The following is a 16,831-nucleotide window of genomic DNA, read 5'->3' on the forward strand; positions in this document are numbered from 1 at the left end:
ATTTGAATAAAATTATCATCACATTTTGTAGTAAGGCTGTATATTTAGTTTTGATGTTTATTTACAACATCAAATTTTTTTTTCCATGAAAAAAATAACAAATAGATATTATGCAATAATTTACAGCTGATGGCTGAGGGCAAGGCAATTTACAATATTATAATATTACAGGTAGATGGTATACAACACAATGTTTAATATTGTTTGATGAATAAGTTAATATTTCAAAAGCCAACTAAATATTATTGATAACCAACCCCTTTTTTCCCACACAAATAACAAACAATGTAATTTAATTAATTGTAATTTGTTCACTTTGGTTACTCCTTGATTCTGTTGTTGGAATTTCTTAAATTGGAAGTTTTTTTAATATATGCAATAAGTTCATTTATTTAATACGATTGATTATTACCGAATTAAATTCCTTTTCCCAAAGCATATTTTTTTTAATTTTTGTCCCTGCTTAATTGTCTATTATTTTATGTCTAAATTTTCAGCATACTTAGTATCCATAAGATAGAACCAATACTTTTGAAACATAGATAATTTTTTTTTAAATAGTGTTATAAACCTTGAAAAAATTAAATTGTTCTCATCTTATATCAGTTTATATCTTTCAAATGCCTTTTTAATAGCAATACGTGTTAACCACCCAATAAAATATTCTAATTTTTAAATTTTTCATTTTCAATTGAGTTATTTTTGGGGTACTTTGCCGTGTCCCGCTACCGCCTTCTCTAGCCAATGTATCAGACAGCATTACAGTGTCCATCATCAGGGCAGATGTGTAATTACATCACTGTTGTGCTGTCCGAAGCGTTGAAAAACGATAAAGAAGGAGGTAGCTAACACGGCATAATACCCCTAAAAATAAATCCTTGTAATACTTTTGGCCGTGAAAATCTCAAATAATATATTTTCCTTTTTATTAGTTGCTTCCAAAGTGTCAGTTTTTCAAAATCAGTTATTAAGAAATGTAACTTTTCACCATTAGATATTTTTTCTTTGAAAATTATCCTTTTGATTGTTTAACGATGGAAATAAAGATAAAATATACTCAAATGTTTTAAATTTTGTAATATGCATCCTTTCTATTACTTGTTTCATCGCTAAAAATAATATACCTACCCAATAATTAACTCATTATTTATCAAAATAATTAAGAAAAACAATTTTTTAACACGACAATACTACTTGACGCTAGTCGTAAACATAATTTATCATTCAACAAGATCAAATCTTTTCTTTATTAATCACATTTTTTATAAATAAGCTTTAAATCCCACAACATTTCGCACAACAATATTGTGGGGTAGAAATAGGTACGAAAAGGTCGATGAGTAATGAAAAATAGGTGTGATCACTTGTGTTTTGGCTGGATACGTGCAATATTGTTGGACTATTTGAATATTTCTATTTTCTTTCTTCTAAAAAAACCATTCTATATTCTACCACTCTTCAATTAATCCCTGTCTAAAAAACACTACCTGCATGGCGTAAAAAGAATCGAAAAATTTAGAAATCTCTTCACAAAAAAATAAAATACATACTTATTCAGGTTCAATATTATGAGGGAGAGAATAGTAAAATATAAACATTCGATACAATTCGGCGCAAACACGAGGAGAATATTAAGGGCGGGGGTGAATTTGGATGTAGAGGGTTGAGGTTTGATTCCCGCCTCCCCAAATCGACAATTGGTTACGTGTCTAACATACTTATTGACTGATCGGTTTGTATCGCGAGATTTAGTCAACTACGCTTGCACGTTATATCTGGTGACCCGGTTCCACTTCTTGAGAAAATTACCTGATGAAATTCAATCGAAGTCAGTGGAAGAAACTGATTAAAAACGTGAACATTTTAGCTTTTCGATTGGGATACGTTGTGATTGCAATAAATTTTAGATTGGGATACGTTCTGAGACTTAAATTAGTGGAGGATGAAAGGAGATGGGCAAAAAGAAGATAAGAAACACCTGCCTAGTCTGATCCGATTACCAAACACGGCCAAAGCCATTTCAAGCAACTTTCATTTCCGAATGGTGGTCTTTTTTTGGTGAAAACCGCGTATCAAGCGAGACCAGACGGAACGACACTTTTGCACGGAACGACGCTTCATTTGGCCAGCCTCGTGACTCGTCTGCTCTTTCCGCCCGGCCGCCAAAACTCTGTGCGGTATATTTGCTTCTATTCTCACTAAAATTGGAAACAGATATATTTTAAATGACGATGAATTTTAAATTTGTAATGTATTTCTTTGTCTTTTTTTAATAATGATAAAATAATTGTTTTATTATCAAGAGTATAAAGATTTGTTTACTCACATTTTCAATAAAAAAATTATTTCGATATTTCACATCTGCCAAGCGTTCCATGACGGCTGTTTTTTTCAAATAAAAAGTTTGATCGAAACCGGACAGGAAAGCTTGTATCTTATTAAATTTACCTATTAATAAATGGAGAAAAATTTATGTTTCCAGGATAGGGATTTTTTAATATGAATTCAATAGGAAAGTGAAGACAAAAATTATTTATGAATACCTTTTGAAAAATCTTTTGCTTAGAATTGCTTTAAAATGAGGACATCATTCAAGTAACAAACTCGAACAGAAAATGATAAAATAAATCGTAATTTTGATCATTTTATCTTGCCGTTTCCCTAACTCACCGCAAAATCAAATAAATAACATCGAGAGCGATTTATCTAAAAGTTTCTTTGAATAATGTTTATTCGTTTTTCCGTTTTATTGGATACCTAAATAACTTTCCTAATACAGAAGTTATGCTTTCCTCCTGCGGCTCCTCGCCTCCTGGTTGTAATAGAAAACTACAACTGGATTAATGGAAAGGTAATCAGCCTTATCAATCTGCTTTATTGGTTCATCTCCAACTCGGGATGACTGGAACTAACGGAATACTTGATATCGAGAATCATCTTCCGCGTTCTTATCGATAGATGCTGTCAGGAGATATATTTAATCGTTGAATCATGATTTAAATACTAATTCCACGCAATATCTTGGCTTATACCAAGTGGCGTAATCTGCTCTCGTATGATATTGAATGGCTGGAGGCACATACAGGATACTCAGGAAGTTTAAAACTTCGGCGTCAAAAAATTAGCCTTGGTCTAGCTAGCCAACGGTCAGGAGTTGGTATATTCTTTGGTCCCTGAAATGTCGATATTTGAAAATACAGTAATTTGACCCAACGAAACTGCGTAGGCCCCGTACCCACCCAGAGGCGGCTCTTCGGGCCCAGAAGTGAAATGTTAATCGAAAAAAATTAATAATAAATGTTAATACATATTGCTAATGCCTAATGAATATTATAAAAACGCTAATGTATTTAATTAATTTGTCGGTACTCACATGTCCTGAAGCCGGCTTTTTTTTCTTTTTAAAGATATTTTTTTCATTAGAAGTTTTCAATCATTAACTCCAACCTCAAGCAATTGTTCACAAGTAGATTTATAAAGTAAACAATGAAAGCGAAAGTACCTGTACCTTACATTTTTCACTTGTTAAAATTATAACTTAACTCGTTTTGAAATATCAACCTCTGTATTTTTCTCTCTTGTAACATAAACTAATTATCACTTTATTTGAATACGTTTTTCATGATTTAATGAATTGTGTGCGATTTTTTTTCTATGCGATATCCACAGAATTTGACATTTTAAATTTACATAGCAAATTACGACAACAATGACATAATTTCGCGAACTAATATTCAAGTTCAAGATGGCTATCGTTTAACCCATAAAAAATTTCTAATGAAATTTTTTCACATCTCCTTCTAATACCTTGATAAGTTTAGGTCGTGGATTTCTCCATCTCATCGCGGTCATGTCGGAAAACTCATTTAAAACAATTTTTTGTGATACTAAGCATACTTCAGATATGATAGTGTTTATCTCCTTTGTCTGTAAAAAGAGAAAGAAAGGAGATGGTTTAGGGAAAAAAAAATTCGCTAGGTATGGTATATTCAATGGCTTTTCATTTGGAAGCAAGATGGCACTGGAATCGAAAAAAATACTAATCTGCAAGAATATGAAAATTAAATAGTAATCGGGTAGTTTGTTAAATGCTTTTTTAATATATATACTATTGCAGCATATTTTTGGGAGGTCATTGACCAAATGATCCCCATAGAAGAGCCGCCACTGCCCCTGCCATAGATAATATAAAAGAGGGAGATGGGCCATGAATTCGCCAACATATTTCACCCATAATATTGCAAATCGCTGCAGTACCCCACTGTTGTTTCCATCTACGCATTCTAAACGCATTCATTGGCTCCGCCGGGCCGCTTTGATAGTCTTCAGATTGGACGTAGCTCGATAACAGTCGACACTCTCAGAGCGCCACTCTCTGTACAGTGTAAAGGCAGGGAAGCCACCAGGTTGGGCAGCTTTGTGAGGCGGTTTAAGGTATTGTCTGTAAGAAGGGATTTATTAATGCGGGTCTTGAAGAGAATTATATGAAGGAGGAAAAACAGAAGCCGGCAGCTCGTTCCACATACGAGCCATTTAACACGAAAACGAGTCGAAGATGCGGTCCGTTCTCGTGAAGCTAGCATCAACTGTGATCGGGTGTTCCTCTCTTTATGTCAAGTTTCACTCACGTGCACCGCGCACCGGTGCATCTGGGATCAATGCTGCTAGGTCCTTAAAACAGGCTCCATTAAAATACCTGTAGAACAAACTCAGCATTCCAACATTGCGTCTGTGGATTAGAGATAGCAATTGGTCCATTAACAAAGGATTATAAATCAGACGGACCGTCATCCTTTGCACAGAATCAAGTAGGTTTATCAAATATTGTGGGGCTCCAGCCCAGAAGTGACTCTCAAATTCAATTCTTGGGCTTACTTAAGATTCTTATAGTGTTAGCAGCTGGTCACTATTGAAGAATCTACTATTCCTATAAAATACGTCCAGTTTCTTGGAAGCAAAATTTATTCGGGCTTCTACAGAGCCCCGATACTTGAGCCGATCTGATATACTTACTCTAAGCATTTCAATTCATTTAGTGGAGGAGGTGCATTCATATTATTGCATAATTTAATATATTATGTATCCTCAATTTCTAATACCCTATGGTATCTACCATTCTGCATATCTCGAGTTTCTGAAGAATACCATCGATACTTTACCCTTTTTTTAACCAGTCACATTCGTCAACAAAAATCAAAGCAATAAAGCTTGCGCTCGTTTTAACGATATTCTCAAGACATCAAAAAGGAGAATAGGTACGATTAAAAATTTAACATCATATTATTTGTTGTTTCACCTAACTTTCTTTATAGTGGCAAAGCTTTCTAATTTCGAAGTTTCTGACCAAGAATTTATGTTTTAGTTAACTTATCTGGTTTGCTGTTTGATATTTAAACTTTAAATAGTGATCACAGCTCGAGTTGACAAAGAAAATATAAGCTGAAAATAGTTCAATTCGTCAAAAAATTAGAAAAAAAGGACAAAAAAATATATAAATTACCTACAAACCTTACCTAAATTGATCTACAAAAAAGACGTCGCTAGAGTTTGTTCCTGAGTTTTTTGAAAGACTGAGAATATTATACAAAACGGAACTAGAGAAATTGTGAAATATTTTCTGTATTGTGAAATAATACGGTATTAACATTATAAGAAGGAAATCGATGCCAACTTACGTCACTCTTCGCCATTATTATTAAGAACCTTAGGTAAGTTCCTTACTTATTTATAATTTATAATGATTGTAATTATAGTAACACAATTAAATGAATCTACCATAATTAATTACGAAATATAAATCATTATGTTGATTAGAACACTGTTTAACTGCAAATGATCAGGAGATGACTGAAGGTAAAGCTGGCCGTACTTACGGCTATTGTATTTGGTATTTAATTGTTTTCCGTTATCTAGATTAAATAATAATACCTTCCAACGAGGAATAATTAAAACCGCCATTATTTTATCAAGAATATGAAGACAATGGAGCCAGGTTTATTGTTATCAAGTTTGTATTGCCTACGCTTATCAAAATGTCATTATTTAAACGAGTTAGTTAGAAGATTGATACTATTGATCCGGATTTAGTTTGGAGCTAATACAAACTGCTACCAGGTTTGTGAACCTTGTAGTCTATTAAATTCTCAAAGGGATTAACCCACACTGAAATACATTACAGAAAACATAACCACAAGTTTAAATACCGGGTGTAAATATTGCTATCTTTTGTTTATATGAACATCTCACAAGAGTCCCAGGCTAGGGACTAGTTGGATTAGGCATTCCCAATTGCAGTATTCGGAGTGGGAAAGGGAAGCATTTGAAGTATCTGGCTGCTAATATCTGGTCAGCAAATACGGTTGAAGCTATTTATGACGAGAAAATACCCTAAAATAAAGCCAGAATCTTAACAACGTAAGTGAGGCACCCGTACACAAAAATATGCGATACGCTGCCCTGATGTATTGGACAGACCTGCGGTTGAATCTGCTCTACCAATTCTCTAAAATAAAGTACGAATCTTAACGACATAAGTGATGAAGTCGTGTCAAAAAAATATTCGGCGCGCGGCTAGAAGTAATGGATGGACCTACGGTCGACTTTGCCCTGGCAGGCCTAGAAAATCGATCTTTCCGTGGGGTTTACTTTAATTATTTCTGATGAACGTATTACTAAATTCTCAAATGTTTCTATAGGGATCCCTCGAAAACTTTCGCTAATTCATCGTCTACAAAAATAAAATCTGGTGTTTACCGGTAATTTTATAGTTGAAAAATGTTTTACAAAATTTTCAAACCGTTGTACATAAAATATTGTAATGGTAAGGTCCTGTTTTTATTCATCTTAAATATAAATAACATCTATTCGTAGGGATTCCTCAAGAAACATTTTAGATTTTAGTAGAAATAATTCGTTCGTCAGAAATAATTAAAATGTGAGCGTCGAGCAAACCCCCGTTATTAGGGTCTTATGCCGCCTTAACCCTTTCAGACCTAAATTAAAACTGGCAGTGCTAGAACTTATTTGATCCTTGATAACAATTGATGGGGTAATTTTAAATTATTTTTCCAATAGTTTGGAAGTTATTGCTTTTTTTTATTTTAAATAACATTTACTCGCGTAGGGCGTGTTTCATATAAAATGATTAATCCATACATTGTATCCGTAAAGTTTAACGTTTTTTTAAATTCAGCTTTGAAAAAATACCCTCAAAATTTAAATTTAAAAATTATTAAGCACTAATATCAAAAATCAAAATATGAAATGGATACCGTCAGTAAAAGCCAGTTATACCAGCAATTGGAAAACGAAAACAGCCAATTTTTATTCGCGAGTTATTTAGTATGTGAGAAAATATTGAAAAAGTATTTTCAAATATGCACACACGGTCTAAAAGGGTTGAAGCAAAGATACGATTCAGAATGGTGATCTTACACAAGGGCGATACTGAGAGTATCTAACATTCTCCACCGGTTTACAGCACTCCACTTCACGTATCATACGATATTTAAAAACAAGATAAATTGGGGGCTTTGCCCTAGTAATAATTATTTTTCGACCATTAAATGATTAAATATGATATTTTGTTGGTTTAGCTGGCAAAATTTGGCAAAAAAAATCACGATTCTCGAACTGGAATTGTTATTTTGAATAGTACCTCCAAGTCGTGATGAGAAGTAATTGATTGGACATAAGAATATCATTAAGTTGAATGGTAAGAGAAGAATTGCTATTAATATTTAAATACAAATTAAGATGAATCTTCCGTTATTAAGACAGCGACTACATTTAAACCAATTTCTTTCACTTGGACGTTTATGATTATCGTCATACCACTAATAATTGAATAATTTATTAAATCTTCTATAATCTAGTTATGTATAAAAGAGTGTCTGTGGCAGGCGGCATGGATTTGATTTGCATACAAATCTACGGTTTCATTCCGAGGTTGATGAAATTTTGCACACATAAACTTTGAGGCAAAAAAAACACTGGGGCAAGGCACTGTCTACATAAGATTCTAAAAACTACCCCACTCCCATTTCCCGCCCCTTAAGGCGATGCGCCGCATCGCGTAATATTCGGAATCATTAAGATGAAGGATAAGATTGAAATTCCCACTCAAAACCAGCCGCCTGTTTTCATTAATGCAAAAAAAGAATATCGCAAAAAACCTTTTTTTAATTTTATTTTGTAAAATTTAGGTACAAATAGATTAAATAAATGAAAATAAGTACTTAATGTGCCACATTATACAATAAAACCACTACCGAAAAGGGGTTAGCAGAGAGTTTTGCACTTTAACGTGTTCTACTCGCAGTATTTAATTAAAACATCTATACATTTCTTCAATCTTTTTGTCAAACCAAAAAACATATAATTTTGCGTTATGTTGAGGTACATCGCTTTTGGAACACTGGACCCATCCCGAGGGGCTAAATGCGTGAAATCAAAAATGAACTGAAAGTGTTTCAAGCGCAAAGGATTCTATTAATTTTTTGAATACTTTTTCATGGCATACAGGTTCAAATTGCATCTCGAAAAATTCCAGCTAGTGCGGAATTCCAAAGTCGCGTCAGCGGAAAAAAAAATCTTGTCATCGGTGCACGAATGGTTTTCCAGAGTGAGCAGATTTTTTATACTCCTCTATCACTTTGTAGATGTGACGTTCAAATTAAGGGAAAAACTCATTCATAAAATTTACGCAGTTTTTTTTTTAATAAATGATAAACCGTTTTTAAACTTTACCTGAATTTGAGGTATTTTTGATTAACTTAAAGCTTTTAAGGCACGAAGTTCCACTAGGCACAAATGTACATGTGATGTTAGTAACAAATTAAAGAATTTAATCGAAAGAAAACTAATTGCGATATATCTGGTATTGTAAATCTTATCATCAAACCAATTCCCTAGAGAGGTAGGCGGATATATATTTTTTTTATACCGGCATTTTGACATGATCCGAATCAATTGTGTCATGTCTTCCTCCCACATCACATATTATTATTCTCGTCCTTACATCGGCACTGCATATTCAAATAATCTAAAAGTCGTTTAAAGCAAAATATTGCACTGAAAACTAATTATGGAAACAATTCAATTTATAAACTTCCGAACCAAATCTCGCATTATATACGACTGAATAATAAATGGCACTTTATTATACAGCAATCAAATTTCCATCAAAACTTTTTAATCGAATCAGAAGTAAGATTAAAATCTCGAACGTTTGGCCAAACTTTCGGTACAACTTTTCCTGACAGCTTGTTTTCTTTCCAAAACTTGAGAACTTGGAAAGCAAAAAAAAGAACCTTAAAAAAGGCATTTTCTTTTTGTCGTAAATCAAAAATACTATGAAAATCCTATAAATAGCGTTGTTGGTTCTTTTTCCAATAATAAAATAAATGAAGTAATTCCTACCGACAATTTTATAAATTAGTTGTGTGAAATTTCTTTCTGAATTCTTAAAGTTTTATATTTATTATTAAGTAGTTGGTGGAGGAAGTTTCTGTTTTTGACACCGTAACTAATGCATTTGAAAAGTTAACGCTGGAAAAAATTATGTTCCAACTTTTGGTAAAGTAAACCTGTGACCTGTAAAAGCCTTCAAGAGAGTTTTTGAACTCTTGAAATTTTGAATAAAACACTTTTTGCAAGGGAAAAACACGAGTTCGAAATAGACTCCTTGCTAAGTGTACCTAAGAACATTGATTTATTTGGATATGAACTCCACACGGGTTCAAACTCAGTGAGTGCAAGGAGAGATTTAAGACCTGAGACCATTTTTTTTACCTTAGCTTTAGTACAGGAGGTCTTTAGGAAAATAATTTCTCTCGGGGTATGTGTCATCTTTGGGATGATGTGTAGAAGTTCTTTTAATTAATAAAGGAGGAGGTTTTGGGAGGGAAAAAAAGTATCATAGGTGGCCAGGTGGCCAGGGAGGGGAGGTGAGAGTATCCAGGAGTGACGGACGTATAAATCCATCCCTTTCGTTTCGGTGCAAAGCAATGGGTCGAGAGAGTCCGGCTCGAGAGCAAACCTCACCCCTTGAACCCGAACACCAAACTTGGAGTAACAAACGTCAGAGGTGATGGTTATACTATGAATGGTTCCCTTGGCGGCGTGGTACCCATACCAGCTTCGCAATCAAAAGACCTGGGTATGTTAGAAGAGGGAGAAAATAATGCATTAGGGATTCTACCATCAAGCTGTTGAGTATTTGAATAAGTCTTTAAAATAATATCCCTATTCAAATGTTGGGCACAGGTTTTTTATGTATTCGGGCGGTACACAGGCGCTGAAACTGCCGAAGGTATCAATGAAGTTCTCCTCAGCACCTTGCTTTGAAATATCTGTAGAAGCAACACAATAAGCTAAGGGCTCCCCACCAGATATTACAAAACTTACAGAGCGCACTTGCGAATCGTACAGGGTTGGTAGTAGCGTATTTAAAAATTACTCTAAATCATCTCAAAAACACTTTTCTAAGTACACCAAAACATTATTACTAGATATTTACAGTACCACGAACATTATTACTAGATACTTACTGTATCACGACCATTATTACTATGTACTAACTGTATCACGAAAATTATTACTAGATACTTACTGCATCACGACCATTATTACTAGGTACTTACTGTATCACGACCATTATTACTAGGTACTTACAGTATCACGACCATTATTACTAGATACTTACTGTATCACGAACATTATTACTAGATACTTACTGTATCACGACCATTATTACTAGGTACTTACTGTATCACGACCATTATTACCAGGTACTTACTGTATCACGGACATTATTACTAGATACTTTCTGTATCACGACCGTCATTACTAGGTACTTACTGTATCACGAACATTATTTCTAGGTACTTATTGTATCACGACCATTATTACCAGGTACTTACTGTATCACGAACATTATTACCAGATACTTTCTGTATCACGACCATTATTACTAGGTACTTACTGTATCGCGACCATTATTACTAGGTACTTACTGTATCACGACCATTATTACTAGGTACTTACTGGATCACGAACATATTTTCGTACATATATATTGTTACAAACACGTTTTTTACATCGGCTCCCTGTGTATGCTCGTATATTTTAATTAATGTATTCGTTTGAAGAAAATACACAAAAATCTCTTTCCTCGCTGTTTAATCAGCCGGGGAAGAATGGTTCCTACTCATTTTTTTCTGATGATTTCGTTTAAAGGCCCTTTTTGTTTTCGTTTATCTTATTTATGCATCTTGATTGAAATTATTCATGGCCCTTTGTGAGGCACAACGGAGCTTTAATATAAAAAAAACTTCGCCTTTGTAAAGGAAAAGTTACGAAGAAGAATGTTATTCGACATAAACTACGGTAGAACAAAGAGAGGAATATTGAAGCTTTAGTTTATTTTAAAGGATTGGCGAAACGCCCTGTGACGAAGGTGGATAGAGTGCTTTCTTATAGTTAAATTAGGGCTTTGTAAGATTATGGTATCAAACAACTTTACAAATGTTGTCTCTTTAGATTGGTACTAAATTTATATTACAAAACAATGTTTTTGGGTAGGGAGTCAGGCGCTTGAATAATTGAAAACTTGACTCAAGTCACTAATTATTTCGTCTGCCGTTAAGAACTTCACGATACAATTTTTTTACAGTCAATTGTTTTTTGTGAAATGAAAATCATTATCGTTATTATTGCAGTAAATAATGAACTACAAAATAAAAGTAAAATAAACAAATTAAAGGTGCTCTAGATAGAAAACAGAGTAAAAAATAAACTGAAAAGTAAGTTCATGATTAGAGTTGCCAAATATTATTGTATAATATTTGGCAACTGTAATAAAAAAAAATCTCTCGATAGCGCAATCCATTCACCGTAACTGTTGCTCCAGCCTCATTTTTGAAAAAGTAAGGTCCAATGACTCCGCCTGACCATAAACCGCACCAAACAGTCACACTTTGAGGATAGAGAGGCTTTTCAACAATAACGCTTGGGTTTTCCGAGCCCCAGATGCGACAATTTTGCTCGTTGACGAAGCCACCGAGGTGGAAATGGGCCTCATCACTCAAGATGATTTGTATTTGATTCACTCAAGTGAATTTTAATAATTTCAATGCGTTTCATTCCATTATGGCGTAGTTTGTACTTGTCAAATGTCAAAAAATGACAGCTTCAAAAGTAACATCTACCGAAATAGCGGGCTATTCAAAATAACACCTCTTATTGGAAAAACCTGTATATAAAATAGCTCCGGGCAGCAGACTCTATTGCGGTACGGGATAAAAAAAACCTCTAACCATTAGTGTTAAACCAACTGATGTTTCTCTGTCAATAATAAAAACGCTATAAAAGTAACATACATGTAAGTTCTATCTGAATTATTCCATTATCATTGTATAGCGATATCATTATACCATAATTGTAGGGAATAAACATATAATCATAATTAGATCTTAATGACTATGTATGTGTTTTTTTTAATTCTTTTGAATATGTTTTTTTTTTAATTATCTACTGTGGAATGGGTTTGATTGTATGTTTAAAAATACCCCATTACAACGTTACATCAATCACTAAATCAATAGCTCGTCATTCAAATTATGCACATTCGTGGGAATTTCACCAAAAAGGTGAAACATTGATTAAATGTGCTAGATTGGCCTCCGTATTAAAAAAAGAGCCCTTATAGTTTTCTCCTTATAAATATTATTTGTCTTTCAATACCTCTGATACCGGAGGTTGGCATTCATCAGAGCAATCTTCACTTTCCAGCTTAACTCAGCGGAACTGCATGTACCTGTTCTTTGTAGATTTCTATTTTATATCCAGTGGGCACATTTTTTGATAAATTGATTAAGAACCTCTACGTAGACTCTTAGTATTTTTCGCCGTTTCGTTCTGTGTTTTGTTTAGTATTCTTGTTTACACGCCAAAGGTAAATAACACATGACGAACCCATAATATCCATTCAACAGTAATCGACAACTGTATGACGTCGATTTTTAAAGAAAAAACACTTCAAAATTATACATTTTGAAGAATTTTTCCTGAGAATAATAGAAAAAAATCATTTGAACCGAAATCATACGTTTTTGTTAAAACCGATCATAGTCATCTTTTTAATTTTGTATTAGAAGTAGTAAACCTTCCTGTTTTTATTACATTCATTTTAAAATATGTATATAGTGTACTATGATGAATGGTTTCCTACTGTTTAACGTACCGTTACCATTCTCTATCTATTATAACCCCTTAACTTTTTAATCAAATATACCTAGACCTGTTTTTTCCACGATCGTGATGATGAAGAGATATTCCTAAAGACTGATTATGATAATACTACTAACCCTTTTAATACCGTCAAGTTTAACAAGTCATTTTACAGGTAGAATATTGTCAATATCTCATTATTTCGATAAAAAAGCATAAGTTTTCAATATACAAATAAATTTTCAAACCACTGTATGTTTTGGAAGATAAAGAATGAGTCAAAGAAACAATTCAATATCGCACTGTCAATCAGGTTTGAATAATTCAATGTATTATTTGCCAAGTTTAATAAGGAAATTTCAAAGTAACACAGCAAAAGTTGTCATTTTAAATTCGAAATGCATCATCGTAATTCATATTTATCTTTATTTTCCAGAATTAAGAATAATATTCATTTATTATTCATTAACGCCCTGTCGGGCTTTTACAGAGGAAATTGACAATTTATGTATGTAAGTGTAACATAATACATGGATAATAGCATAACTAAATATATAAAAAAATTAAATGCTAATACTGAGATTAACATCATATCCAAATAATAACAACTAATATTGTAAATAAAGCTAAATATAAAGTATGTACATTGTACATTCGTATTTACATATAATTTTTAATGTTTGTTGCAAACCAGTAAGACTGAAAACAGGAAAATAATTTACTCGTAAGGTAAACAAAAAATAAATATAAATAATGTGCTTATATGTATTATAAAAAAAAAGTTTAAAAAATGAAGACAAATAATATCTGTTGTATCTATAGAAAAAAAACTAATAAGTAATGGCAAAATACCAACGCCGTAATCAATATCGAATTTAAAATAATAGTACTTGGAATGGTAAAGTAATCAAAGTATAATATACATATCAAGTATGAATATGTTTTTTAAAGGGAATTGAAAATTTTAGTTAATGTGAAATTGTTTAGCATATTTAAAAACAGAATTTTAGGTAACCAATAATGTCTGGAAATGTTTTGCTTATTTTCATACAAAAGTAGTGTTTTTTCTAAACAATCGGAATTTTCCAGAATTAAGATGAAACACATTTTTAAAGGGAACTGAAAATTTTAGTGAACCAATAATGTCTGAAAATGTTTAACATATTTCCATACAAAATTTTAGTGAACCAATAATGTCTGGAAATGTTTTACATATTTCCATACAAAAATTGTGCTTTTTCTAAACATATTTTCTATATATTTAAAAAAATAAAATAAAGACAAACATGATGTCAACTCAGCCACTGACCGGTCAAATATGTGTTTCATGTTAATTTTGCGGAATTAAAAATAATATTATTTAACTGAATTAAACGTATCAGTAAACCCATAATGTTTAATGTTTGATACATAATTTATCTTTCTAAAAATCATATTTTAAATACGGTTTTTACGGTTTGACGGTGAAAGGGTTTGTATTCGGAACCGCGGTATATCAATGTCAGTTTTGCTTTACACGCTGCCTTAGTTTCCATAAAAGTTTTTGTAGACCACACAATGGGGTCTGTGCATGAAAAGCAGGAAGAACTTTCTTAGCAACAATAATTCGTTATTCTGCATTCACCATATACGTAGATTTTAATATATTTCACATACATGCAAGTCAATCATCACAAGCAGAGTTAGATAAATTATTGTAGATACTAGTTCAGTAACATTAGAACAGCTTACTTTGAACAAACCAAAAGAGTTTTATTTTTTTACATTTTTATGCACCCATGGGCTCTTACACATTTTTGTGGGTACACGAAATTTTAACATTTTTTATACAGGAGTTAGTAATGATTGTAATGAATAATGGTTGTATAAAATAATTAATTATTGTACAATAATTTACAGTTGGACAAATTAAAAAAATATATATATTTGTATCAATAATTACAAACTGAAATTATCAGAAATAATAATTTGATATAATTTTTTTCTTATATTTAAACTGAATTGTTAGTACGAAAATATCGATATCATTTCAAATATTCGTTTGCTAAACTATGTAGGCAAAGAAATTGGCAAAATCACTACATAATTCGTTTGTGAATGGTGACAAAGGTGGTGATATGGTTATTATGCCTTGGGTGTCGAGTAAGTTCTCTTAAATTGACTAGACTCAGAAGTGCACAAAAGTCGAGTTGATTATGTTAAAAAATATTTTGGTTTCAGGTTATTTATCGATGATAATAAGTTAAATAAATTTATGTAAAATACACAAAAAAGGGTCAGAACATTTCTTGGTTATAAGTTATAAGTATTATTTTGTACCCATATAAGCTATAAATGATATTGCAACCAAAATACTTACTACAAATTAAAGCCGTACCATTTATAATAAGGTAAATTTTATGACAGTTAAGTATAATATTGGTGTACATATTTTCCTTATAATAAACAATGATATGATATCATTACGAAATACACAGACATGCGAGAATTGCATAAATTTACCATCGTAGAAAATATGAAGCAAACAAAAATTACTTTTGGGCATGCAACTTTGCGATAATATTCCAATACAAAAATGGAAAACAATCAATATTCGTACATTTACAAAGATTTTTTTTTAAATGAGCTAAATTTATATATTATGCAATATACATCGAACTTATATGAATTTAAATTTAAGATTCTGGAATGTGTTTTACGTTTGGTGATTTAGTAGGGGTGCGCGGGTTCATCTGGTGAGGTGTGTTCAGGATGCACCTACCCCAGCTGCGTGATGTGCCAGATCGAGAGAGGCTGGTTTGGGGAGACCTTTCACGGGAAGGATATATTCATTCGTCCGTCACTTCTGGACACCCTGATTCTCAGATACCTACCCAACCCTCATACTTTTTACTTTCCTAAAAATCCTACCTTCCTTAATTCCTCTCCTTAAAAAATGGTGACCGCATAAATCATCACAATGATAATTCATCACATCTTTAAAAAGTTATATAAAGTCATGGAAAGGGATAAAACAAAAACTTTATTAACTGGGTTAAGTAGGTTAGGTTAGGTAAGTTTAGGTTTAAATTTTTTTTTTCATCGTTTCTAATGACTTCATATTACTTTTTAAAGGTTTGTTGAATTGTCACTGTGTTGAGTTATCATGGAACCTAAAAAATACCCTCTTCACAGCATCCTTACATCCTCCACAACTGAAATTATTTTCCTCAGAGCCTCATGTATGGAGTTAAGAAATAAACTGCAACTAATTAATTTTGTATTTGTACCCATGTCATCATCATCAACTATTACATTTTAATGGGTCATATTATAATTACTTTTGAAAAATATTTTACAAAGCACTCGGGCATAATTATTCGAATATCAGATACCGAGACTCGCTTAAAATCATTATCTCATTACGCGGTATGCAAGACTGAATAATTTATATGTAAATTTAACATTCAATAATTACATGTTGTGCTGGAATCCTCCCCAACTTCCCCAACCATTTCCCCTTATGTTGCCATCTCCCCAAGTTGCCCCCCTTCCTGGAAGCTATTACGGCACTCATTAAAACTTTAAAAACATCCTTATTTTTCAATTAAAAATATTTTAA

General features: G+C 32.5%; 1 protein-coding gene across 7 annotated transcripts in view; it reads left to right on the top strand.

The window, feature by feature from the left end:
- Positions 1–16,831, top strand: part of LOC149421584 (uncharacterized) — a 559,544-nt gene that overhangs the window by 183,814 nt on the left and 358,899 nt on the right. The gene's annotated exons all lie outside the window — the stretch shown is intronic.

Source organism: Hesperophylax consimilis, chromosome 8, assembly GCF_061612785.1.
Source record: "Hesperophylax consimilis isolate HC1 chromosome 8, BYU_Hcon_1.0, whole genome shotgun sequence".
Classification (NCBI taxonomy): Eukaryota; Metazoa; Arthropoda; class Insecta; order Trichoptera; family Limnephilidae; genus Hesperophylax; species Hesperophylax consimilis.